The sequence below is a fragment of the Lathamus discolor genome, chromosome 1, assembly GCF_037157495.1.
Source record: "Lathamus discolor isolate bLatDis1 chromosome 1, bLatDis1.hap1, whole genome shotgun sequence".
NCBI classification, from domain to species: domain Eukaryota; kingdom Metazoa; phylum Chordata; class Aves; order Psittaciformes; family Psittacidae; genus Lathamus; species Lathamus discolor.
The window spans coordinates 23,951,762-23,977,746 of NC_088884.1; the positions used below are offsets into that span (position 1 = coordinate 23,951,762).

The 25,985-nt window shown below is 38.6% G+C and overlaps 1 long non-coding RNA gene across 2 annotated transcripts; it reads right to left on the reverse strand.

Moving 5' to 3' along the window:
- Nucleotides 1-1,212: 1,212 nt before the first annotated feature.
- On the reverse strand, nucleotides 1,213-24,612 carry LOC136007083 (uncharacterized). 2 transcript variants are annotated; one of them, XR_010609462.1, is made up of 3 exons: nucleotides 24,418-24,612; nucleotides 15,780-15,891; nucleotides 1,213-1,848 (listed from the first exon to the last, which is right to left on the reverse strand). It is a non-coding gene; the product is annotated as an uncharacterized LOC136007083 (long non-coding RNA). The 2 variants fall into 2 exon arrangements; XR_010609461.1 differs by lacking the exon at nucleotides 15,780-15,891.
- Between the last annotated feature and the right edge of the window lie 1,373 nt (nucleotides 24,613-25,985).

Below are 25,985 nucleotides of genomic sequence, written 5' to 3' on the forward strand. Positions count from 1 at the left end.
TTAAGATTAAATAAAAAAGGGTCAGTTTCTTTCCATGTGCATTATACTACTGTTTATAATTCACTGCAGACAAAGGTTGCTTCCAAGGTTCATGCTATTTAATTACTTATTTGAAATCTAATTTTATCTCTGCTGGAATCAGGAGAAACAGTCTTATGAACAAATCAGATTGAGCATTTGCAGACTTCTTTCATTTCTGTTTAGTCACATACATTTATGCTTTAATATGCTGAAAAATATTGCCAGAACAGAAGCGAGGTCCCTGTTCAGCACTGTAGTCTAGAAAGACTTTGCTCAGTCACTTACCCTAATAAGAGGCATTCAAATTTGACCTGAAAGTTCTCCAAATGCTTTTGCACATGCCTGGGATGACCATGTAGTGAGCAGCTGAGTTTCTATTTCTTGCCTCCATCTGATCAGGGTCCAGAAACGCAGCAGGGTGGCACACAGATTCACAGCTGGGGACTCCTGAGTTCAAAGCAGTCCTGACACACTGACCAGAGGAAAGGTGCACGAGGGACACATCAGCAAGATTGTCTGTTATCTGCCACAAAACTCACAAAATATTAAAGTATCAGCTATAAGGAGTATTCCCCTACCATGTAGCAATGGAGTGCCTCAGAAGAAGCACAATGTCAAGTGGTGTTAGTGACAAGGCTTATAGCCTCTGCAGGTCTCCCAGGTGTTTATGTTTTGCTGTGACAGGGAAGACCCCTTGATACTCCAGTACACTATCTGACTAACCCAACTGCTCTAAGATAAATCTTTGTGGTTTGGTACCTTCAAAGGGAAACCACACAATTCTGGATGATGATGATAAGACCCAGAATTAGCCTAAGGAGCTCACCACACATTACAGGAAATTGGAAAGAGATTAAAAAATGGGCTCTTAACTGCACATGATGAGTTTACTTATTCTCATGCATTCCAGTTATGTGGCCTAGAAGAGAGGGTGAAAGATGCAGGACATATATCTAATTGCTTGAAAGTTTGTCATCATATAACTTAAGAACTGCATCTCAGGGTAAAATGTTACTGGGTTCTGCATACAAGATGAAAAAGAAACCAACAGAAAACCTGGAAGTTTTCTTTATGAATATAGATGAAAATATAAGAGACCAAGGGAATACAATCTTTACTATTGACTGTTTAGGACACAACGAAAATTAAACTGGGAATTATTTAATAGCTCTGAGACATGCAATAAAACGCTTGTCAAACGAAAGTGTATGTCATTTTTATTAAGATATCAGTTGTTTCAAGATGTATATCATACCTCACTAGCTTATAATTTTGCTTTTATGAACACACCTTCTCAAAAGAAATAGGCTTTTTTCTTCTATTTTTTTTAATTAGTTTTATTACAATTCATCATGGAATACCTGGAGATGGAAACTTTGAAGATTAAAAGCATGTTTACTTTAAATCACATTATATTGAATTCCATTTGTATAAAATTATTGAATAATTTTACTATTTTATGTATATGCATCTTTTTCATATAGTGAAAGTTTGTTCAGATTTGTTATCCAACATAATAAAAGTCAAATAATTCAAAAGTAGAATATATTCTTTCTTTGTTGACCTAACAAACAACTTCATACATTGTGCATGCCTATACTGCAATGTAACTTAGACATACACAAAGCAGCTTAGCTGTCTGTGGTGTATCCTGGTAACAATACTGCCATTGCTGGGGGAGCTCATCCCACTTCTCAGTCGATGTTATTACTTTAAAGATGGTACTTCTTCAGCTGTTTTAAGAAATCTTCCCCATTCGTTCCTCGTTTACATGCAGATGATTGTGCAGCAGCAGGATGTATTGGATATGGCTTGGCTGAAAGTGTCCTAGAAAAGAAAGAAGTGGGGGGACACACTATTTTTTTAGCTGGAAAATATTTAATGTCCTGTATTCTGGTTGTATCTTTGAAGTGCACGTGGTAGCAAGAGGACAGAAATGAGCAGCCAGACAAACACCTGCTGAGACAGAAGTGGGTAACTACTCTCCATGATTGAAGATGTAGCTTCATGAGTATTATCTTTAATGGCATAAATGAGTCTGTGCTGATAACAAAAATGAGTGCTGAAGAAGGTTTTCCAAGTACTCCTCCTTTGGTGGGCTTATTTTGAAATTACTGCATTGAATGTATTTGGTTTATAATACAATTGTCACAACAGAGCTTACCAACCCAGACAGGAAAGGCAGAAGTCAATAAGTAAGATCAGTTCTGGTCTGTCCTATTAGAGAAAAAGTTGGTTTGAGTTGCACCAAGAAGAGAAATCACTGTCTGTACCTCCCCAAACAAGTCTGGTTTTGTACTTTAAACCCTAAATTCTGGAATCAGGACTGCTTATCGAGAACAGGTAAGGTATTTCACAGGTGATCACTGATAAGTTCCAGTACCTGTGCAGACCAAGAATCATTCCTGATTACATGGTGGGGTAGATCTGACCATTAATTATGTAGGCTTCCTTACAGAAGCTAACAGAAAAGGCCCATAGTCTAAAGTGACTTGATGCTGAGCTTTATTAAATGCTAGCCCAACATGACTCTGTCTCTATTTCTTTCATAGGCATGTAAGAAACATAAATACACACAAACATACTAGCATGGGAAAATGCAGCCCATGAAAAGAGGAAGAAGCAGGAGAATGGTCTAAGTAAGGAAGTGAAAAAAAGTAATCAAAAACCAAACTATGTTTATATGTCATTCTCCTAGGGCGATATTCAGATCACTTTACTTGTAGAGACAGTAGTCCTAAGGAGCCTCCAGGTGAGCTCTTGACTGTTTTGGAGATTGCTATTCCCAGCTGATATCCTGCCTCACTGCCAGAAGAGCCTTTTGCCATACACAACACAGCTGGTGGAAATGAGCATATGCCCAGACCTCAGTACAATCATTCGCAGCCCAGCATGCTGCTTTAAACCAACTCCAGTTTAGTTTTGTGCTGTGTACCAGGCTGAGTTCTGCAGCAGCTGGCTGCAGGGAAGCTGGTGTGTACTGGCTGATGCCCAGTACACAGCCGGGGTAGCAAGTCTGGCCGAGAGGCAGGTGGATAGCAGTCTGTCACTAAGTTCCCAAATAGCCCTGGAAATACTCAGATGATCCCATCTGGAGGTACCCTTGGTATAACTCAATTTTAGGCCTATTTAACCCTATTAAAAATATTTACACTTATTTCATTAAAACAGAAGATAAATTTTTGCATATTATTTTTCATCAGTTTAATTTCCCACCCCACATTCCTTTACTTGTTTTCTTCAGTCCTTTGATTTCCTTACCATTGCCTTTCTTCCTGCTCACTCTTCCTTTCTTCTTATCTTTTAGTAACTATCCAAGAAATTGAACAGGCAATTCCTGTGTTCACATGAGACAGATGGGCTTGTAAGTACAAGTCCTATGAGTGTAAAGGGGACAAATATCATCCTACTTGAAATAAAGGTGGCAAGGAAAAGAAGCCTACAGAAAATGTATGTGCTTGCCATGCAAGGATGAATAGCTATTTTAAGACAATAGGTTCAGTCAGCATATTTCAGCAGACTTGGGCTATTTCAGTTCACTGTTAGCATATTTTATATCGAGTGACCTGCCTAATGTCATGAGGAGGTGAACAGGGAATAGAGAAATCAGTCAAGGTGATGGATGAGCTGCAGACTTGATTATTTATTCAAATTATTCCCACAACGATTGAGTCTTGCTGATTGCAGACAGCATTTTGTCACAATCATTAGGAAAGGGCAAAGGTGACTGGAATTTAATGGCCAAATTAGAGTTATTGAATGGTGTCGAGTATGACAATATTTTTAAAATCTGAAGCAGAAGCTGTCTTTATTAGGGACCAGCGACATTCAGAGCTCTTTTCCCTAAATTGCTTTTTTGCTTTTGAAAGTACATATGCAACTCCAAAGGTATTCTACAGACTTTCTTATGTAGGTCCCAGTTTCCCTTCAGGCCTTTTCTCTTAAAAAGACGGCTTCTCACCATTCCCTCCCATGTGCCTGGAAATATTTGGAAAAGTCCTTCAAATAAACCTTTTTACCCTCATCTCTTTCCTTGTGTTAGTCATCATGTTGGTAAAGAGGGAAGCAGCAGACTGATATTGAAAGATGACCTGCTGCAGCCTGGCAATACCCTTGGCTTCAACCAGGCTAAGATTCCCTACAAAGACTCCGGCACATTTATACAAAATCATGCACATCTTTTTCATCTGTAACACTGCATCTGGTTTTGACATGAAAAGAGAGTGTGGAGGGCATAGGGACTGTGAAAAGAGCACCTTTTTTTCCAAGTACCTTAGGTTTTTTCTTTTCCCTCCTGAAAAACAGTTGTTTAAGTCAGTATTATATTGAATATGCTGATACGCTCCCTTGAGGGATGGTAACCAACTCATATTTACAATCCTAATACAAATGAAATGAATACTCCATTATACAGAGCAATACAAATCCCTCTTGCTTGGTAAGAATTCACTTGGTTTTTAAAAAAAAAAACACTGTCCAACTTCTCTGACAGAAAATAGGACCCTTGTCCACAGTCTTTATCAACAGCATCAGCCTATAAGAAGTTCAGAGGTATCCAAATGTCATTTTTTATTAGACACTCATTAACATAAAATATTGCTAAGAATTAAGAAAATATTTTTCCCATATTATAAAATAATGGAAGAAGTTTCCAGTGAAATTAACTAAGTGCATGTTGGTGAGATTTAGCAAAGAAGTTTAAAATCTGGTAACGTTAGAAAGACCTCAAAACGTATTAATAATTTGCTTACTTTCAGCTATTGCGGTAAGAAAAAAGGTATGCAGAGAAAAATACAACAAGAAGAGAAAAAGAACAGTCACAAAGATCTTCAGTCCCACTGAGAAACTAATGTGGGAGTGCAGTGAATGAAATTATAAACTGAAATAAGATTAAAAAGTTTCTCCTATTATAAAGAATTTATATCAAATTTCTTTTTGCCTCCATCTTTCAAATGGCTCGAGTAAACATTTATTTTTTATCAGTCATGAAAATGCTTAAAATAAATGGCTTGACTATTGAAAACCTGTATTTAAATATCAAAAAGATTTGATGTAAGTTCATTTTTTTGTAAAAACCTATTGTGGTGATAATTAAAAATGCAAAATTCATTATTTTTATATAAGAAGATTGTACTATTAAGCATAGATTCATCCCACCTAATTTTAGGTACTTAGCTGAACCACCTAAGACAGATAGGACAGTTGGTCTCCTGAGTTCACCCTGCTGGCAGGTGTTATGGAGGGTAATTTGAAACAATGAATGTCATCAGTTTAGTGTGTTGTGTGGCAGGTTGAATTTGGACTCTTGCCACTACTACCTGGAATTTCTGCCTGATACAAGAGTTCAAAACTTAAGAAAAAATGTTAAAAAAATTACACTTGTGATTATTAGTTGATCAGAGAATTACTGGGAGCTGCTAGTGATGAGCAGTTGAAAAACAAATGACATCAGGATCCGTGAGCTGTAGCATTTTCAGCACAGCTCAGAGAAACTGTTGTTGTTACCAGGATTTGTCCATCTTGAAGAGTACTGCATAAAAATCTCACCAGTCAGAAAAGAAAAATTCAAAGTGAAAGACATATTGAAAAGTGACCCTTATGACAAAAAGAGTGGAAATCCTTTCTTACGAAAGCACTCAAAATACTTTGGACGTTTCATCTTAAAAAAGGATGAGCTGACATGCTTTCTCTCAATACACACATCAGATTTACTGCATGTGGGTCAAAAACACTAACCCAAAATATCTGTATAAGAACAACCGGAAACAATTCATTCCAGGTTGAAGGAGATGATCCTGCTCCTCCACTCTGCTCTCATGAGACCTCACTTGGAGTATTGTGTGCAGTTCTGGTGTCCTCAACATAAAAAAGGACATGGAACTGTTGGAACAAGTCCAGAGGAGGGCCACGAGGATGATCAGGGACTGGAGCACCTCCCATATGCAGACAGGCTGAGGAAGTTGGGGCTGTTCAGCCTGGAGAAGAGAAGGCTGCGTGGGGACCTCATAGCAGCCTTCCAGTGTCTGAAGCAGGGCTAAAAGGATGCTGGGGAGGGACTCTTCATCAGGGACTGTAGTGACAGGACAAGCGGTAATGGGTTAAAACTTAAACAGGGGAAGTTTAGGTTGGATCTAAGGAGGAAATTCTTTCCTGTTAGGGTGGTGAGGCACTGGAATGGGTTGTCCAGGGAAGCTGTGAATGTTCCATTCCTTGCAGTGTTCAAGGCCAGGTTGGGCAGAGCCTTGGGTGAGATGGTTTAGTGTGAGGTGTCCCTGCCCATGGCAGGGGGGTTGGAACTAGATGATCTTAAGATCCTTTCCAACCCTAACTATTCTCTGATTCTCTGTGACACACAGGGACATGGATTAGTAGTGGACTTGGCAGTGCCAGGTTAATAGTTGCACTTGAAGACCTTAAATGCCTTTTCCAACCTAAGTTATTCTATGATTCTATGATTTTTATAACTATTTGGTTAGATAATACAGAGAAGACAGACAAGATTTTTCTCAGAGATGCACAGCAACGGGACAAGGGCAAAGGACAGGTTGGAACACTTTAAATTTCAACTGGATGTTAATATTTATTTCTTTTAAGCATTGGGATGGTCTAAAACTGAACATGCAGGGACATTATGGCATCTATATTTTTGGATGTGTTCAAAGCTCAACAGACAAGTTGATTTGGTTACACCTGCTCTGAGCAGGGTATTAGACTTCATAATCTTTGGTCCAGATCGAACTATTCTAAGATCTTATGCTCATTCAAACACTTTCAGGACCCATTTCTTTAATGCAAGGATCTATTTGAAGAAAACTTATAAGAAGGTGGTTGTCTGTAAGTGTTTTTCTCCTGTCAAACTGGGTTGAAATTAGCCAAGAGACTGGGCATAGAGTTTCAGAGAGAGTAATTTTGCAAATCATGTTCCATAGAAGACCAAGAAAAAAATGAAGTTCATCAAATGTTGGCATGCATTTCTTCAGAATAGCCCCATACAGGTTATATTTAACTTTCTTCCATCTGAAAAAGTAAAAGATTTAGAGAACAAAGCTTCATTGCTGAGCACAGTAATTTTGGACTCTATTAGCCAAGCCCCAATCAAAGCTTTCTTTGTGAGGTAGTGAAATGTTCTTATTCTCTTACAAAACACTGTAGAAACAAAGACTGCACATAAGGGGATAAGGAGACCAAAACTCAACTGACTTTTTCAGTGCAGCTCCAAAACAAGCTACAGATCAAACTCACAGCTGGTGTCAATCAGACCAGATCATCTATCAGATGAGCATCCGGTCCCATACTCAAAAGTAAACAATAAAACCTGTTTATAGAAGAGAAGAATTAATATGACAGCTTGAAAACCGTGCTTCACCCATTTTGTCAAAACTTCTTTGTAGGGGATATATTTCATCACAGCTTTAACCCTGGAAAACCTTATATGCTAGAGACTAGTCTTTTGGCCATGGTAGGTCACATAACCCTTTCATATAGGTATTCCAGGACTTGATGCCTCAGCCTCTGCCTCACCATGTTTAGAAGACATCACACATCATCAACATGGGTGTCATCATAAATCTGCTTCATCCTGGCTCCTATAGCAGGGACCACAGGAGGGATTCACACTGCAGCTAAGGGGTCTGCTGTCAGAGTGGCAAGACACATGCCCCATCACCAGGATCTGTTCCAGGTCACACAATAGATACCCTCCAATAGTGGTTTGATGGTGGTCTGTAGATGCATTTCATTAGTCTGGCAGCCCAGATCTGCTAAATGGCAGGATGCTGGCCGGCTTAGCTTCATACACAGTGGAGTGTTAGTGTCAGTGTCAGGCTTCTTGTAAGACAAGTATTCAAGAAGAAGAAAAGGCCAAATCTATGGGGTTTTGGTTTTCTTTACAGTTGGACTACACAGTCTAAATAGCAATTATATACTATTAACAATAGTCAACTCAAAGACAAAACATAGGTAGGCTTCCTTACATGATAAGATAAAAGAGAAGGCAATTCAATTTGTATTTCAAAATCAATACATTCAGTATTAGAACCTGAATAAACCAAACCCACCTAAACATTATTTTTAATTCACTCATTAAAATCTAGTAGTGTGAAAATATCCACTTTGGATGAAAGATGAGCTGACCTGGAATGTAAAACACTCAGTTTTATGAGCCTGCTTTACTAAACATGCAGAAGTTTTTATGTGGACTAAGCAAAGCAGAACATGAAAATACACATCCCCATAATCTGTCAAGCGTGGATCTCACAGGTGTGAAGACCATATTAGCTGGATCTAAGAAGGTAAGACAGCAAACCTGATAACTCTGTGCTTGTTTCTTCCTTCCTGCCCCTTGCACACTCCCAATCAATACCTTCCACACCCTCTGTCTTGCAGAAACTTCACTTAACTTAGAATGGGTCATTAAAAATATCTTTGAAAAAGTCTTTGCCGAAACTAGGATGGGTAGAAATTTAGTTTAAAAAAACAAAGAAATTAGGAAACTTTGTGAAGAAAAATGGCTCTGGAAGATATATCTTTTGCTATTCAAATGTGAGATCCATAGTGAAAGTGAGAGACTTCACAACAGTGCAGATATATTCCTCTTACCAAAAGCAGCCGTCATTCATCATAACGTGTGAGGAAAAATTAATATTCCTTCAACATGAAATTTCAGTGTAAGAAATCTATAATATGCTTTATGTTTTAAAGGCTGATGAAGAATCTTGATGGTAAAATTATCTACAAACATAGATATAATATATATAAGACCAAAATACAGCATTCAAGCCAGAGATCCATTTCTCTGTATTTTAAGTCACACAACTGTAAAATGAAACTGTTAGATAAAGCACTTAAAGGCTGCTTTTTCTAACCTCAAGCTGGACCCAGATTCTTTACTAAGTATCTACCTAAAAAACAATACACTTGGTATTGCTGCCAGGATAGTTTTACTGCGCACTTTATCACAGCTGTATGTATGAAGCAACTGCAGGTTTTAATTTCAGGTTTTCTCAACAACACAGAATTCTATCACTTAAAAAAAACCCACAAAACCTAACAAACAAAACACAGGGAAAACCACTGGATATGTTTATTAACATGTATGTTTCAGTAGCTATTGTAGGTTTCCCAATACTAATATCTGTCTTAACATATACTACTTCTTATCCTCTAGTTAAGCTCTCCATGTGGCTAGGTTAATGGAAAATCTCTTTAGTAAAGGCTATCAACAAGATTTCTACCAGCAAGTGGTAAATAAAATTGTTTCCAAATACATTAAAAGTGTTTTTTATTTAAACAGGAACAAAGAAAATAGGGATATTTTTCTCTGATTTTTGAGCCATTGTTGTAGAAGATTTGCCATTCACTGCCCAGGAGATGCTGTGAGTTGAATCAGGGGACAGAAGGAACATTTACTGAATTTGATTGTTTCCCAACATTTACGAAAGGGACTGTTTGAGTCCAATTGCAAACAGAAACTAGCTCCTGACTCAGGAGCTTTTGTGGAACAGGAGAAATCAAGCTGCAAGCTACAGCTCAGCTGAAAATTGCTGAGTTTTGGAGTCTGAAACAATTTGCTTCACTTGCCCACTTATTATTGCAGTTAGAATTGCATTCAAGTGTGCAAATATATGTGTCTGTTAATGTCCTGATGACAGGAAGACAGCAACTTTATTTTCAGAGTTTAAAAGGGTGCATATTTTTTTACCGCATAGTAATCATTTGTGTGCACTATGACATAAAAAAGATGGAAGGAAAGAAACATTAGCTTTACTGTGAACTAACATGTGTGAGCCGTGCATTTCAGCAGTACCCGCGCTTACTCTCCCCCAGCATAATTGATTCTAATGCAAAAGAGCAGAACTTGTTGAATGCACTTGGGCATCCAGTCCCAGCGTTGAAATGGCAGGCAGTGAGCACAGCTACCTCCTCAGGGAGGCACTTAAAGGCCTTCAGGGCTTAGGGTCTGCAGTGAGCACCTAAGAAGCTGCCCTGGTCTCTGTGGAGCATAAGGTGGATGTTGAGCCGTGCCAACTCTGTTATTCCCGAGTGGCTGTTTCCTGTTCTCTCTAATCTCAGTCAAGAATCACTAACAGAATTCATGCCAAGAACTCCATTTATGCATTAGATTCTGTGTGGTTGTCAAAATAACATTCAGGGTTTGGAAAAGCCTCACGAGAATTGTTTAATGTTCTTGAAGGAGGAGGGGAAGTGAAGAAGGACGTAAAGAGCTTCAAAGCCCCTGGCTGATATGGAAGAGGGTACTGGGATGTTAGGCTTTCCACTGAGACTTTATGATTTCTAAAGAGGTGGTAATTGTCACTAAACAGAAAAGGCTTACATTTGTTTCCTATAAAAAATCAGAAATAACATTTCGCAGGAGACAAAAAGAGGGGTTTTGAGTTATATCTATAGGTGAATTTGCAGAAGATGGAAAATACAAGCTGACATTCATGTACAAAAGACCCTTAAATAGGATCTGGTAATTGGAGCATCTATAATCCATCTGCTGGACACATAGAAGGAAAGAGTTCAGTAAGGATCATTTTATGTCTGCCACATATCAGGTTTTCTAAACCTTTGCAAGTGTTATTTTAGATTTCGTGGATAAGTATTGCTTGTTCTTGCTGTAGTGTGGGTTGAATGAAAGGTGATTTCAGGGTAAAGGACAACTTCAGGGTAAATATCTAACACCAAGGCGTCACTCCTGTGCAGTGGAAATTCTTGTAACCACAGACCTGGATTGCTCCTCTGACACCTGTCACTTTGAGAGAATGGATTTGCACAAGGATATATGTCAAGTTGTAGGCTGACATATTAAAAATCCTACATGGAGAGCAAAATCAGTTCACCTAAAACACTCACAGCTCATCAGCTGAATATTTCTGCATACTTCACTGACTAGATCTCCACTGACTACAGTGAGAACTTAGATGCTCTGCAGACACAGAGACAAAATTACACCCAAGATGTGCATTGGACAGATGCTCTACAGGAGCTGACAGAGCAAGCAAAAGAAGAGCTCTCTTTCAGCAGCCAGCATTTGCTAAAAAAATCTTTCTAGCACTGGCAAAGTGCCTTGTGAGGAGCATCAGTAAAGTCCAAGGGCCCTAAATGACTGTACAACAGCAAATAAGCACATGCCTACGTAAATCACTTCGGCACAAAAAGCCCTGAGCTGGTGGTGACTGAGTGTCTTAAAGAGACCAGAGCAGTTCAGTGGCTTTAGCAGCGCTGGGGCTGAGCCAGTCAGCCTTTCCTTCTAGAAGGGTGCACTACTATGACCGCAGTGCCACCATAACACTACGCTGTTGATCTGGGCTTCAGTTTCGTATTTCTGCCTGGCACCACGCTGCAGTACGCAGGCACGTCCGTTTGGAGACCTTTAACTCCACTGTGATTTATAAACACACCCTGTGTTTCTGCCAGAAAGTGGGCACCAAAATATCTCAGCTCTGAAAGCTCTGAGCAGCCAGGGGATGATTTTCTGTGTGAGGAAGAGCACATCTGATGTACTACAGAATGAAAGGCAGGAGAAGCCAGTATGTGTTTAATCATGCTATCATAGCCAGCAGCCCCAGAGTTAGAAATAAGGACAGAAGTGGAGACTTCAGTCAGGAATCTACTGATCTGTTCCTTAAGAGAACAGACTTTTCTGCTAGTGAAATTTTACACTGTTGCTGAAGACACTTAAATATCCATTTAAATAAATTGGGACTACATCTCCCCCTCTTGAAACCATCTGACTACTGAATAAAAGAGGAGCAATTCCTCCTTTTGCCCCTGGGAGTGATATCTAGGCCAAGTGTCTTTTGGCACTGTAAAGGCTCCTCAGCATGAGGATCAATTCCCCGCAGTCTCCACTGTGCAACCTTTTTGACTGGATGAGTCACTGCATATGTACATCCAGGCTGCAAACAGCCCTCTCCACACAGTCTTCGGATAGGGCTGCACGCAGCAGCTGCTCTATTTCTGACCTTGTACAACATATCCTGCATCCTGTTGGTATTCCAGATTTACTGTTCGGATGCAAGAGAATCAGGAGATACCAGATTTACACAGAGAATCAGGAGATACCAGATTGACACAGGATATTAATTTTGTATATTAACAATGAGTGGATCTGGAAGTTGCAAAAGGTTCTGTATTTAAAGCACATATGTAATGAATCCTACAGCCTCCCAGATGATGGAAGCCCAACAGCACGTGTGCAGGCTGGGCACCTGATACACAGCACATTCCTTCCACTCGTGTCAGATGACGGAGTACGGGTAGAGTAGAAAAACCCCTCAGAAAATGGTTTCTGGAAACAACCTGGTCTTGCCACCTGGACAAATTTTGTGCTGCCCTATTAGCTAATCTTGGAACAGAGAAAGACTTGGACATCTCTCATTCTGGGCGGGAGGTTACTTAGAAGTTAGGTGTCTCGCTACCTGTCTTCTGTCTGAAGTATCTGGGTTACATTGTACTGACATTACTGGGGGATACAGTGTAATTACTTCCAGGTACAAGTCTTTCTAGCCTAAATACCTAGGGTAACGAAGCCACTCAGTCGCCATCCGTGTCTGTCAACAGCTTTCGAGCATATTGGCTAACTTCAGTTTAGCCCGATTCTGAGGAACAGTGGCCACACTATAAAATTCCTATAAATTCTGAGAAAAGTTGCATGCAGTGAGATTTAGAAAAGTCTTAGGCAAAAGGAAATTTCTAAGAGAAAAATAGTGCCTTTCAGCACAGCAAACTCAGAGTGTGTCTCTGAGCAGAAAGGAGCCAAGCAGAAGGCAAATCCTGAGAAAATGAAACTTTGTTCTAAAGGCAATGACATTACTTATTCAGCGGGACAAAGCATTAGGCCGGCCAGCTACGAGCATGGCACTGTTGAGGATGGGCATAGCAGGAGTCTAAAAATGTCATCGAGCAAGTAACGAGATCCTGTGATGGGAGGAGCTGTTTGTTTGATGTGGTTGAACACAGCAGTTCATATCAATTCAGCACAGTACACAACATGTTTTTGATACAAAGAGCAGAGTCAAATGCTGCATTTCAGCTCCAGCCCAACTCCTATTTACTTTGACAACTGGAACAGAGAAGACTTAGTTCTTGTGTGGTCTAATGCTATTTAAGTAGGATGTTGTGCCACTTTCTCATAAGCCAGAATGATAATTTGAACACAAAGGTAATAATAATAAGCAGCTTATCTACAGGGGTTAAGGAAAGATTGTTGGAAAAGAAAATGACATTGAGGAAGTGATTGCAAACACTAATGCAGGGAAGAATGTTTTGACAAACAATGCTGGTACCTTTTTATTTTAAGGACAATGAAAATATACCTCACCTCACCCCTATGCTTGATCCTTCTTGTGGTAACTTCAATAGCTGCCAGAATAGGACAAGAATGCAATGTATGGGAAAATCTGCAGTTATGGTGAATTTTCATTTTACACAGTTCACAGAAAGGTGCCAACCAGTAGTAGGTAGTTTCTTTCACTGAGATTGCACAACATGTTTTCTGTTTAACGTAGGGTCCCAAAGCAGCAGAGCTCCGGAGGGACATCAGATCCCAGTGCTGCCTGCTAATTAGGAGTCCTACAAATGTAGGTCACAAAAACAAAAGCAAAGCTTTTCCGGGAGAAGACAAACATGTGATTTGTGAATGAAAAGACAGGAAGTTTTAAAAGTGAAACAAGTAAATTCAATCAGGCTCTTCTTACAAATGAAAGAAGTGTAAAATTCTCTAGCACTTGAAGGGCAGGGAAGATTTTGTTAACCCTTGTTTTTTCCAGATAAACTGAAACTCCAGGCAATTAGCTCTTAGATACATCTTTTCCAGCGCTTATCAGAATGAGGAATTTCTTTTAGAAATATCAGCTCATCACAGGGCCAACTGTTATACAGAAACAACACGAAAAAGGAGACATAATCTCTTCTTCCCCTAGCTGTGGCTAAACTAGACTCTGTTAAATACAGCTGTAGTCTTACTCTCTCATGCAGTATCAGGTATGCTTCAAATCTGTTGTTGCTTGATTATTCAGATATTTCAAATTTTCTTTCATTGTGGAATATGTTTTTAGGTGAGTTGAGCATTTTCACATGTGAAGATCCTTCAATGGGGGAAAAGTGAGGGTTTGTTCTTAATCAAAATGTAATGTCTCCACTATGTGACTTGAAGATGCAATCATTCTCTCCTTCAGAAAGACTGATGAGCCGCTTGATTGTGCAGCCTTATGGATAATAAACGGTATTCTAGAAAAGAGTTTACAGTACTATGGCTCCAATCCACACATGTATAAAAGCCTTGCTGAATAACTGCCTGTTATTAAAAATCTAACAATGCAGCTTTCCCTTTTTTGAAGTCAATATAAGGGCCTTTTCTCTTACTCAATTAAAATATAGGTTGATTTACCAAGAAACGTGAATCTGAACCTGAAATCAAATCAAAGGGAGTCACTGCAGCCCTTCATATGTACAATTACATGTATTTTTAAGCCATGTCTTCCTTCCCACAAATATTTTTAAATATACACATTTTTATCATGATGAATGTCATGGCTAGATAGCAAAGCACAGCAGGAGTTCTATTTGTCTTGCAGTAACAATGGACTTGAATGAAGACTTACAGTACCAGAGAGATCTCCTGCTCTAACTCTTTTCCTTTTGCTGAGCAGAATTTTTTTGCAAATATGCATTCAGTGTAATTTTTTTCCACCTTCCTGAACTTAATAAACTCTCGTTTTTAGTCATCCCAGCAAAGAAGCAGAGAATAACATTCTGAAAAATGTAGCTACTCTCATCATGCTTTTCCACAAATGTGGCTTTAAGAAATTGTTGTTCTGAATTCCTTTACCCTCATCTGTTTAATTGCACAAGGTAATCTTAAATTATAACCATTAAAGGCCATTGATAGGCCTGTCATAGACTGTAGTAACCCTCCCCCTCACAGCAGTTTCTCCAATAGCTTAAAATATTTATAGTCAGAATATCATCTCTTATCAGTATAGAAAAAGAAAAACTTGGTGACTAGATCCTTAAATACCTAAAAAAAACCCCAACAGTTAACTTTTTTTTTTTTTTTTTAATCTGCATTAAGACAGTGATTAAACATCCAAAGTCTTTTCTAGAGCCCAGCGCTTATGGGTTGCAACACCAGACAACTGGATTTCATTCTCTGCTATACCACAGCTTCTGATCTTGGGAAAGGTTCCAAATCCCACAAATTGGTACTTAAATTCTGCCTAAGTCCAAAATTGTGACCTTCAGAACCCACTGCTCTATTCTGCCAACCATGGGGGCATGTGCTCAGACTGAGTGATTATCTCCCAAGACCTAAGTCATAACCATAGAACTGGGCTCTGCACAGAATGCAGCAGTTATGTGGTTTTGGATTTTTCTAAACTGATCCAAAGGAAAAGCTTTACTTTATTCAGTGGCTCCGTGATTAGAGATCTCATCCTATAAAAAATCACTTCATTCCCTAAAAATGCCCAAGTACAGTATTCCTACAAAAGTGGTGGGCATCCTGTCCATTACCCCCACTAAATGGCCAGAGAAATTCTTCTGGATCATATGCTTACTTCTCTATAGCATATTCCACCTACAGGATTTGCCTTTGTATAGAGCCTGTATCCTACTGACAGGGTATACACAATAATTGCCTTTATGTTTTGGGACAACATGCAATGTTGTCTTTAAGTCTGATTCTGAGCTATAATAGTCTGAGGCACTTAATATTTTCCACCTGTAAAATCACAGATGGAAAAACATCTTACCAGCAAACACTGCAGAGATGACAACTTTCTTCCAAAGAAAGTTGCACATGATTACCATGTGCTGGCAGGAGCACCATCAACAGAAGAAACTGGGGATGTAAATGAAAATCCACTAGATAAAACAGAAAGGATGGAATTAGACTAAGACTTTACTATTTCAGAGGTGTTTAGTAAAAAAAATACATATTCCCTTATCCCAAACCCATATATGTTTTGCAAAGATTTGGGATGCATATAGAAATTAGATGCTTATTGAAATTAAACTTTACTATCCTAAGAAATTTACTTTGCACAAATTGTTTAATAGTGAATAATGCTAATGACTGTAGATCTACTCATTATTCTCATGAAATTACAAGGAATATTCTGCCTTCTTACTTAAAATATTGAATATGGGAGCAAAAATATTTTTAACTGCTAATAAAAAAGGGAAATATATACCCTTAAGTGATAGGAATGTTATGCAAACAAAGACCTACTATAAGGTTAATAAAAAAAAAGAACCCTTTAATATTGATAGGAAAGAGCTCAGGGGAAAAAAAAAAAAAAGAAAAAAAATTATGTTTGTAATATAGTGCAACACAGCAGGGCTCTGAGTATAAAGAATAAAAGTGGTCTGTAGTTTTAGACTTTTGGGGCATTTTAATTGTGCCAGGTATTTTGAAACAATGTAACAGGTTTAGAAAGTGGAATTAGTTAAAGCGAGTATTTTGAAGGATTAAAGTATGGTGGTAGCACCTTTCAAGTCTTTCTCTGGAAATTTTCACTGTTCATTCTGAGTAAAAGTATTTCTCCTGAGAAGTTTGATCTTATTTTCCTCCCCCTTTTTTTCCCCCACATTCTCATTTTTTCTCAGACTAGACCAAGGAAAATGTTATCCGTTTTCCCTTCCAGATGCTTACCCATCTTTCTCCCATCCTTTACTTTGATCTATTACTAACCTCTTCAATCATTGCTTAACCACAGAGCTGCTATTTCTTTTGAACTCTAAGCTGAAAATAAACCGAAGTACAGATTGGACTTCGGTGAACTATTTGCTTTCTTAGAGATTAATTTTGGATCTTCTGGTAGTCCAACTGGGCTTTTTCTTTCTGTCTTAGATTTCAATGAGGATATGATTTCTTATGATAGAACTCCTTAAAAATGCAATCTTTTAACTGATCTAAGCCTAAGTAAATGATAAAAAGATATTTTTACTTTATAACTGTATTTAACAATGCTTCTAAGTTGCATTTTATGTGAAGAAAATATTTTAACTTCTGTAATACAATTCCACAAGCTCCCTCTGCATGAGGGAGAAAATACCTATTGCCTTCTTTGAAATACCCTCATAGCCCTTAAACCTTGAGCACCCTTTACAGAACTTCCTTCATTCCCTGTTTATAATACCTCGAGAAGCTGAGACTAGAGTATAGGTTTTAGAAGTGAAGTATTTAAGTCTTTTTACCCACAACATAAGATAAAGTAGAACTATAGCTGTCGTTGGCTTTGAATTGTCATCAGAATATGTGGGAGAAAAAAAAACTGCCACAAGACAATTTGTTTTCCATCTTGCTTTATTCTTCTTCCTCACTGACTAATGCAGTATTTTGGCAGTTTATTTCTGTCAAGGGCGTATAAGAGCTTCTTTCTTAATATCTATTTATTTGTTTCCCGTCTCATGCAGTCGTCCCTTAGTTCCCCATTCTGGATGTATCACTTTCAAGGGAACTACATGAGCACATAAATTACACATGAACTAATTTAAGTCCATTAGAAATGTGTGCTAAATAATGCCCCAGCCACTCTGATATTCAAACATGAAGTGCTATGCTAAACCTCAACATTTCTCCCTACATTACAAGTATATACGATTTGCATTTTTTAATTTCATGATCATATTTAAGTACATCAAGTACGTTGTAGAATCAGAGTCACAGAATGGTTGAGGTTGGAGAGGACAACCAAAGGTCATCTAGTCCAACCTCCCTGCTCAAGCAGGGTTACCTAGAGCACATTATTCAAGACTGTGTCGTATCTCCAGGGAAGGAGACTCCATAACCTCTCTGGGCAGCCTATTCCAATGCTCAGTCAGCCTCACAACAAAGAAGTTTTTGCTCATGTTCAGGTGGAACTTCCTCTGTTTTACTTTATGTCCGCTGCCTCTTGTCCTATCATCTGGAACCGCTGGGAAGAGTCTCTCCACATCGTCTTGACACATTTCCTTCAGATACTTATATCCATTGACTAATCGCCCTCAAGCCTTCTCTTCTCTAGGCAGAACAGGCTCAGCATGTCATCCACATAGAGACAATAAGATTTACAGAAAACAGAAGATTAAACTGGATGAAAGCTTGATTAAACTAGTATTAAAATTTTGCCTAAACAAGTATTAAAAGTTTGCTCAAGCAAGCAGGAATAAAAATATAAGGTGAATAAAAAAAACAACTGAAACTCAAAACAAAGTTTAGAAATATCAAACTTAGCATAGTTGTTTGTGATTTTAGTGTGAAAACATAAGTAGAAAATAATTGTCTCATCTAGACACACAAAACAACTCTAATCTCACTTTGTAGTTTTGTCAGATACCTTTTATTGCAATTGAGATTTTGAAAAAATGCTGTTCAAGTAACTCAGACTTTTAATCACTTCTTACTCTTGTAAAGCGATGATCCCATTAAACTTGGTAAGGATATCTTTCCTAATGTCACCTGAAGATTATATTGTCAAAATTTCTTTACTGTGATGTCCATATTGACAAGTTCTCAAGAAGAGATTAGGAGGCTTATAGGATCATTCTTTAGGAGTTTCTACCATTGACCTAACCTTGTTCATGCTATCGATTATATATTTTTTTTTCACCTAATTAACTATATTTCACTTACAGTCACTATTCATATAGGGGCGATTATTGGGAGGGAACCTCTTGACACAAGCTCTTTAAAGCCATCCTTTTTAGTTCTACCAGGAGCCTGAAGGAAAGCTCTTTGGTGCATCTATTTCATCTGTTTTATCACTTCTTTTGCTTACTGAAAGTTAGGGGAAAATTTTATGCAGTTTTTTGACACCCTAGCAACATGTAGAACAGTTCTTTTACCTGTCAACATTTACAGGTACCTCCTCACAGAAAGATAATGTTCATTCTTCAAGGAACTGTTTTTGCAAAATTAGAATGAATTTACTCACAGCTCACTCTAGCAGGGGCATTCGTCAAGGTGCTGGTCTGCAGTTTATTCACTTATAAACATACCTAGTATAGGTTTTTGTCCCCATTTGATCTTTCACACATGGACTATCGTGGGCTAAGTCTAGAAGACATTCTCCTTTATACTTTTTATCTTTCAGTTAGAATAATTCAATGTAATTTTCTTACATTTACATACTTGGGTTGTTAGAAGCTTGCAGGGGAGGAGACTTCCTGTCCCTTGAGTTGGAAAGTCCTCTAGCAAACAGCTACGGTTCAGCTGACATTTGAGGGCTTTCCACTCCTACATTACTGTGCGACCTTTCCAAGTACAAAAGTTCTCTTTCTGAACATGTTTTCTCCCAAAATTTCCTGAAATATCAGAGTAATTTTTTTGTTGTACACTCTGAACTGTTTGTACTGAATGTCAGTCAATGGGCTGGCCTCAGTGCATGACGAGCTGTTATGCCAGCCATTTAGTTAATCCTGCTCTTAATAAATAAATAGAGAAAAATCTGTCCCTGAATTCACAGGAACTCTTAACCATGACTAGGTATCTATGTCTGTAAGCAATGACATCATTTTTTTCAGATAAAAATTTCTCACCAGCAGCAGTTTTCCTCTCCAAAGGGTCCCTCAGGGTCTGTATAGATATATCATTACAAAAGAAAGCCTGTCATCATTTAGTTTTGCTTGCTGGATATGTGCCTTTGATACTACAACAGAATTAGACTGTCTTTTCATAGTCTGTGTACATATCAGCTTTCAACCTTCTGTGAAAATAAAAAGGTACACATGAATTGCTATGTTTGACAAATCCTGAAAAATTACAAGGTTCTTCTGCTGACAGGTTGTCTAGTCTAACCTCCGTACAATGAGCAGGGACATCTTCAACTAGATCAGGTTGCTCAGAGCCCCATCCCATCTGGACCTAAATGTCTCCAGGGATGGCACATCCACCACCTCCCTGGGTAACTTTTTCCAGTGTTTCAGCACCCTCATTCAACTTGTAAAAGAATTCTTCCTCATACCCAGCCTGAATCTCCCTCCTTTAGTTTAAAACCACCCCCTCCTCATCCTATCACAACAGGCTCTGCTTAAAAGTGTCTTCACATCTTTCTTATAGGCTCCTTTTAAGAACTGAAAGGCTGAAATAAGGTCTCCCAGGAGTCTTCTCCAGGCTAAACAACCACAACTCTCTCAGTGACATGAGTTACTATTCTCAGAGTCATCTCTGTAGTCAAGACACCTTGTATAAGATGAAGGTGTTATGATTCAAGAATGACTCAAACACTGAAAAAATGACTGATTCTTAGAATCTGTATACTTTGGGCCAGACTTTCCACTGCATTGGTCCAACGTTACACTGACAGGAGGACAGAGGAGTCTAAACTGGCATGGCATTACTATAAGGCAGTAAAGAAAACAGAAACATAAAATAAAGGTCTATGCAAATCTTCACACTGTCCTAGATACAGAAGTGAGAGTGCATTGCAAGCCAGATTCCTGATAGGCAGACATAAGAGAAAAATAAACAAGTACTGAAACCCGCCAACCTAACTATTGAAATTGTACCTTAATATTAGCAAAGAATATAGACAACTCAGCTGTTCAAAATAAGTCATGCAGTAAATCTGTCTAGACTGCATTACTATTTGGAACCTGTGCCATTTTTCCTATACAGGAAGAAAGGTACAGCACTACAGTATGGGGATGATGAGATGATAACTGTCACAAAAATGGATCAGAAATACACTCAGACAGCTAGTAGAAGATGACAAGCTGCTCTCCCTAATTTTGCTGCAGTCCACAGGGCTGCAGGTACATTACCTCCCCTTCCTCCGTTCAGAGGTGATTGCAGTGTCCTGACATAATCCTAAAGGCATATAAATCAAAACTATTTCTACCAAACTTCCAAAAAACGTATTTTGCTAGGTTAGCTAATCAGAAAATATCCAATAACTTACAGCTATTTATAGCCAACAAAGTTCCAAATTATAATGAAGAAATACAGAAAAATATGGAGATGTTTTCAAGCATCTCAGTGAAAACAACAATTAGTGAAATTTTTATCAAAATAATTTTCATTTTTCAGAGGTTTCATAAGAAAGGAGCTATAACTTTAATACAAAATAGCTGTACATTCAGCTGAAGTACGTAGAAAATCAGGACAGGTTGCATACTTCACTGCCAAATGTAAATCTGAGAAATTAAACAGCCACTTCTCAACACCTTGATCCACCTCTTGATAGGCAGGGATCGGTGCACTTAAGTAGCCTGAATATGTAATAAGATTCAATGTGAAGCCCAGGATGCCACGTTTAACACTACAGTTTTTCACATAAGCTGCCACATTGGTAGGGTCCATCCTGGAAAATGATTATTGTCTCCTGCTATATCAAATGCTTTAAACTGCCATTAAGGTTAGTGAACTAAAGGCAGTCAGTATATCATGAGGTGTCCAGCATGTTAAGGATGCAAAAGCTTGTAATATGTGTTACTCTCAGCCTTTTTGTTTGAAGCTCACGTGGTTTCAGTGCAGTATCAATTCTCTCCTTTTTTCCCAGCTTTGTTTTCAGAGGACAAAAATATATCTTTAAGAAAGCTTCAAACCTCTAATATACACTTGTAAAGAAATAGCTTAGATGGGGCCACACTTTAAATTTGGCATTATTTCTAGACTTGACTCAGAGTTGCTGCAAGAACCTTGCTTACAGGGATGACAGCGAATGATTCACTCAGTGCTGTTTTGTTGATCCAGCTGTAGGGCTGAATTAGACAACAGACTTCTAGAAAGACAGAAAAATATAATTTTACAGCAGACAGTGACATGCCTTGGATCCACCAAGATGACTCACATTCTTGCACTGAGCAGTAACCCTTGCCTTAGCCAGTTCACAAATTAGAATGATTAATCAAGCATAAAAAAGGCTGGAATGACTATTGCAAAATGCATCCCAAATAGCACCTAAATCCCTCCAAAAATACTTGTGAGGTTTTTAATATATTCATAACTGCTATGGTTTCTTCAGCCTGTACCCTGCCACTGCTGTGCTTGCTTGTCACAAAATATAACTACAATAGAGGATAACAGAAATCTAATTACAAAGTAATATTTGCAAGGTTTTGAACACATTTGACTGCAAATTTCCATGTCAGCTTTGAGCCCAGAAATTACTCAGAAAACTGCATATTCTATAACCATCCTTTTTCAGTTTTGTTTTATGCTGCACTTGTTTTTACATCTTCATCCAGCTCTCACTATATTGAACAGATTAGAAATGTGTAAACCTGATCATCATAAATGGGAGCATCCATCAAAACAAAAAAATATTGGTGAAACAGTAGCAAATAGCAACACATGTGAACTCTCTGTAGCTGAAATATACCACCCTGGTAATTTCTGTGACCAGAAAACAGTTCAGAGATCAGGTCACTATCAATTCATACAGATAATAAGATTGGGGAAACCAAAAAAAATCGCTGCATTTTTGTAGACAGATAAACATGAGGAAACTGCAATCTATACATAGCTACAGGCAGATGGTTTCATAGATTCACATTGAAAAAGAGAAAAAGCAACACTGTTTGTCAGGGAAGATGTGTACTGTGAATTATTCACTCAGCTCAAGTAATAAGTGGGGTCAGGGTAGAACAAAACAATACATTGATTTTTCCTTACAGGAAAGCAAGAATGTGAGCAGTTAGTGCAGGCATTCACTTGAAGTGTGAAGGGACCAGCTGCCTGCCCCTTGGATTAGGCTTCATTCTCACTCCCCAAGTCCCCTGTACCAGGTCCACAGCTCTCAGACTGCTGACACTCCAATCCTGTCTAAGCCTTGGAGGTACTTGAAATCAATTTGTTCCTCCGTTTCAGTGCACAAAGTTCCTCAGGACTGGCATATCACTTACTTAAAGGTGCATTGGCTAAGGGGATAAAGCACCTATACTCCAGGGCAAGCTGATAAAAGGCACGAGGCAGCTAAATCTACCCTAACTCCTTGGAGAAGCCTGATCCATTAGACATGCTCACTGACTTCCACACAATAGCCTAACAGAATAGACTAACATTTACAATACTGAAACTTATGCTTTTGACTTGTTTTGGCCGGTGGTAGTTTTGAATCCACAGGTCCCATTTTTAAGAAGGTGCTCTTTCTGCAAGGCTGTGGAATAACCCAAGATGTAGGCTAGCCCCTAGCCCTGAAGACACTAAAGGTGGGAGGCTGAGCAGAAGGGAAAGTGAGACTTATGGCACTGGAGCAAGACTAAGGCTGATGGGGATATAATCCAGGAAAGTTAAAATGTCTTCATTTTTAGTAGCATAAGTTTGGGTTCACAGTGTGGGTTACATAGAAGGACTCTAGGTCCCTGGAGATGGGGAGTCAGCACTTTCTGAGAATGTAACTCATTCAAATTCCCTGCAAAATTGTAAATATCCTGGTGTCCTTTGCTGTTACTCTTCCAGGCCTTCGTTTTCACTCTGTGAATCCTTACACAGTTTCCACACTTTTCCACTGACTGAATATACTGTTATCTATCATAGCCAGGTACCATTATCAAAATTCTTAATCTAGCTCCTGATTAAACCATCTACTCTTACAAGAAGAAAGTAAAAGGCTGCTTTGCCCTAGAGAAGCTCAGAAGAAACAAAAGGCATGAAGACAAATAGTAGGGCCTGGCTCAGTGGCTTGCTGTGGGCTCAGCAGGAGTGACCACAGGAGAACCCCGAGACTCTGCCTTGCAATCTGATATTTTGCTGTCTAGCATTCATTTCTTCCTTCCTCTGTCTCCTTTGTTATGAAGCTTGTACAAAGATGTGCAGTTACAAACTTTACAAATCATAAGTTCTGAGCTCATCTTTATCTGTGGTCACGGATAACCTCTTCAGAATTTCAAAAATGGGAACTGTGAACTGTTTTGGTTTGGGGATCTTTGCATTAGCTTTACTAAAGAGAGCTGCATGGTGTATTATCTATTGTGTCACAAGCTAGACAAAGTACCTGCAACCCTGAATGAGTGAGGAGGGGGGCTGTATAAAATTTTATACTACTTTGCATTATATTCCCACATAGACTTAAATTCTGGACTTCAAAGTATCTTTTCTGAGATTAGAGCTAGTGCAGTGACAGCTGCCAGGATTTAAAGTACATAAATTGAATTTTGGACATTGCAATTGCATTTCTGACCACATCCCAAAGGCCTGAGGAGTGAAATGCTGGGCTTGGGACATAATTAATTCCTTCGTGTTTTAGAAGAAAAATCTATTCATGAATAATATACATCTATCCTTTTCTGCTCTGCAAGGTACATCAAAATATCATCTATTGCCATTTAAGATATAACAGACTCTAGTGAACCAGACATTTGGAGCTTACACAAGCAGGCTACTGTTTGACCTAGTTTCATTACAAGCCTGAAACTGCCCATTACCCACTTAATGATGAGTAGGATGAAAAATTGAATCCAATCTACCTTGCAGGACTTGAAAAGCCATCCAGACAACTCTTGGCAGAGGAAAGCAGCTCAAATTAATATGCCAGACTGTGAACTCCAGAGGCTGAGGGAGGAGCTGGCGTACTCATTTCTGCCCCTTCCTCAGGTGCCAGGTCTCACTAAGCCCAGCTGTGGGGCAGGTATCTGGGTGAGGTTGTACATGACCTCACTAAATTCTCTTCAACCTTCCTGCCAAAGTACATAGCTTTCCAGTCACCTTTCAAATAGCAGTGGGGTTGTCATGCCCAGGTTAACAAGCTCTGCTGTCTCAGCAATGCCTATTGACTTGGGCTTAATATTTCACTCGCCACGATTGCTGTTTTCAAGGATGGTTTGGTGTCTATTACTTAGTACAGTCTATGCTATATATAGCTATACATTTAGCTATAAAATGGTAAAATTAACTACACAAGCTCAAGCTCTCTTCCTTTCACCAACACTAAGGAGGAAAAAAAACCTCAACACTTCAGAGTCTCCCTAACTATCAGTGTATGATGGAAATGTGTTTAAGGTTAAAGGCTTGTTTAAATCACTGGACAAATCAAGGTCTAACACTGATGAGAACAGATAGCCTATCCTAGATTTACACTAATATAATTGAGGGCAGAATTTGTTCTGGGGTGTCAAACTAATATAACAATGAATTAAACAGTGCAACCAATTTAAAAGAAAAATGCTCATTAGTGTGAATAGAAAACCATAACACTAGAAAAATGCCAGCACTTACTGCAATACATCAGCTATTCCCATTAACACAGTAACTAACAATTTCTGGATAGTATGATACATGGCTAAAGAGAGTAATGCAAAATGATAGCTCCCATCCCCATGACTAAATTAGAGTTCTTCCCTGTCTTTATCACCCCGTCTCTGCTGATGTTTTATTGCATAATCTTAACAGACAGTGACAAAGTTGAGGAAGAAAGATAAAGTTGTTTTGCATGTAATAATGCATGCATGCATGAGTTGTACTAATACTATGTATATAAAAAAATAAAAATGAACAAACAAACATAACCAAACCTTTGGTTTAAGAGCTGTTTTCGAAAAGAAATAATCTCTAACACAGCCCATCTTTGAGTGGAGTGATTCCAGACCGACTTTGAAAATCCCAGTCAAAGCACATAGTTTTGCAGTAGACTCATCTGGATAGTTTCTTAGCCAAAACAATTTCAACAAAAAGGCTAGTTCCAGACATACCGTATTAAATAACCTCTGAATTGGCAAAGAGTGATGCATACATTCCATCTGAGAGTCTGCTACGGGTCCGGTCAGTTGAGGTAATGTAAGTTCAGTTTCACAGCTAGAAACTATAGCAGCATTTTCAGCAAATAATTGTCAAAACAGTCCCTTTGTACATTCAGTGTTGAAGTGTATATGAAAATCTGGCTAGATAAGGAAAAATAAGAGTAATGTACTATTTTGGAGTCTTTAAACTTGTGGAAAAAAAAACAGCAGAAAAGTGGGATGAGTGGTTTTAGTGAAAGTGTAATTTTACTGGCAGACAGAAGTGTATGGTCACCATCATGCAAGATCCTGGCTTTTTC